At 40.8% G+C, this 2636-nt stretch overlaps 1 non-coding gene across 1 annotated transcript; it reads right to left on the minus strand.

Moving 5' to 3' along the window:
- Positions 1 to 567: 567 nt before the first annotated feature.
- Positions 568 to 699, minus strand: LOC115804002 (small nucleolar RNA SNORA11). The gene has a single exon (XR_004024807.1). It is a non-coding gene; the product is annotated as a small nucleolar RNA SNORA11 (small nucleolar RNA).
- Between the last annotated feature and the right edge of the window lie 1937 nt (positions 700 to 2636).

A 2636-nucleotide genomic window follows, 5' to 3' on the forward strand; every position in this document is an offset into this window, starting at 1 on the left:
GACAGCAAGATACAGAAATTCCCTATATACCCCCTCCCCTCACATGCATAGCCATTATCAACAGAGTGGTACCTTTTTTTTTTTTTTTTAAACCAAGGATGAACTGCATTGACACATAATCACCAAAGTTCGCAGTTCACCTTAGGGCTCACTTTAGTGAAGTGAATCCTGTTGCACATTCTGTAGGTTTGGACAAAAGTAGGATGACATACATCCGTCACTATAATGTCATTCAAAGTATTTTCACTGCTCATAAAAACTTCTGTCCTCTGTGTATTCATCTCCCCTCACCCCCCAAACTCTTGGCAGCCACTGATCTTTTTGTTGTCTCCATAATTTTGCCTTTTCCAGATTGGCATATACAATCTATTTTTCTTTTTCTTTTTCTTTCCCTTGAAAAGAGAGGTTTGAAGCCTTTATGTCTATAAGACCACCCATGGCCTACCCACGCATGGACCGGACAGGCTCTAGGTGGCAAACTCCCCCACTGAATACTGTAGTTTTCCTTCCAATATTGAGCCCTGTCCCACTGGTCCTGCCCAGCAGCCACGTGGAGGTTCAGGGGACACGTGTCGGGTATTTGTTCATAGGAAGGCCACAAATTTTGTGCCCCTTATCACAATGAACCCAGATTCCTGTCTGGTGTGTTGTAAACAGAACAGCCATATTTCTTCAGGCCCCCTGCTCTGAGCACACCCCAGAGAGTTGCATTTTTAATTGACTAAATTAAATCTTATTTCAAATTTTAGGAAAGAATCCTCTCATTGTTCTTCTAGGGTCTGATTTTTTTTTTTTCCCCCTGACAGCGGAAGGTGATTCTGGAGGAAAATACGGTTTAGGAGCAGAGTGTGAGGAATCTCTAATTTATTAGTGTACTATGTGTTAGTTAACATTTCCTACTTAGCATTTCTAATTCAGGAAACAAATGGCCCCTCAGAGGACTGAAAATTTTAGCAAAGATTCTTTTTACAGTTTTGTGGGCAGGGTTAAGGAAAACAAGAAAGAGATGGGGAGGATCGAGATCCTAGCAAGAGCTGGAAGACTGTACTTCCAAGTGATGCAGGAAGCTGTCAGTGAACACAGAGGCAAGAGCTGTGAAGTGGTTCCACCAGAAAGGAGCTGCAGTGCGGAGATGAGACCTGCTTTCCCCTCTCCGCGACTGCTGGCTCCTACTCGGATGGATGAGGGGCTGGAAGCAGAGCTGGGAGATTGGGGGACAAGAGGGAGAGAGAAGCCACAGTGATTCCCTCTGCCTCTTTCAGGCTGCAGTTCCCCTTGGCGCCCCTGGTCCCAGCTGCTGCCTGGTGACACGCCCCTTCCCCACTCAGCAGTGGGAGTGGGTTCTTTCTGACGCTGGTGTCTGAGTTGCTCACTGTACCATCTTGCTGTTCAGCTCTTCCGTCACTTTTGAAACTAATCCACCACTTTCATTTTCTCCATTTGAAAAGCTAAAAATCGTTTATCTTCCCGTTTGATCCTGATACATACTTTACATTTTTAATTGCTATTTTGAGCCATGTCATATTTTTCCTTATATTGTCTGTAGTCTATACCTTCTTATCTATAGTCTATATCTTATCATCTATTTGGTATTGCTGGTGTAGAGGAATGAGATTTTAATCTAATTTTTAAATGTTTTATACAATTTTTAAACGTTACTTTCCCTTTACAGTTATTACAAAACGTTGGCTATGTTCCCCGTGTTGTACAACATCATTATAGCCTATCTTACACCCAACAGTTGGTACCTCCCCCTCACCCCCCTTTGTTGCCCCTTCCCCCTGGTAACACTAGTTTGTTCTCTATATCTGTGAATCTGCTTCTTTTTTTGTTATATTCACTAGTTTGTGGAATTTTTTTAGATTCCACATACAAGTGATATCATACAGTATTTATCTTTCTCTGTCTCTTATTTCACTTAGCATAATGCCCTCTAAGCCCATCCATATTGCTGCAAATGACATTATTTTGTTCTTTTTTATGGCTGAGTAAGTATTCCACTGTATACATGTACCACATCTTCTTTATCCATTCCTCTGTTGATGGACAGTTAGGTTGTTTCCATGTCTTGGCTGCTGTAAATAGTGGTGCTGTGAACACTGGGGATGCATGTATCTTCTTCAGTTAGTGTTTTTGTTTCTTTCAGATGTATACCCAGGAGTGGGATTGCTGGATCCTATGGTAGCTCTATTTTTAGTTTTCTGAGACACCTCCATACTGTTGTCCACAGTGGCGGCACCAGTTTACATTCCCACCAACAGTGCACAAGGGTTAGAGGAATAACTATACCAATCTGGCTGTACTCTGTCCTTAATTTAAAGGTTTATTGATTCTTCTGTGTGTTCAATGGAAATAATCATGTCTGGGAAATAATGCTGACACCTCTTATTTCTTTTGCTTTGCATATACCATTGGACAAGACTTTAAGTCCTATGTTTGATGGTCGTGGTGGCAGCATTCTTTTCCGGATTATAGTTTTTATTGGAATGTGCCTATGGTTTTTCCATTTTGGTATATTGTTTGTTACTGTTTTTTTAGATATATAGATATTTATAAATTTAGGAAGCTTCACTCTATTTCTAGTTTTCTGGGTGTTTTAATAAAAAAATAATGATAAACATTTACCATGACTTTTT

Source organism: Delphinapterus leucas, chromosome 4 (genome assembly GCF_059928025.1).
Source record: "Delphinapterus leucas isolate spDelLeu-1000000601 "Yukka" chromosome 4, BTC_Dleu_Yukka2, whole genome shotgun sequence".
Lineage (NCBI taxonomy): Eukaryota > Metazoa > Chordata > Mammalia > Artiodactyla > Monodontidae > Delphinapterus > Delphinapterus leucas.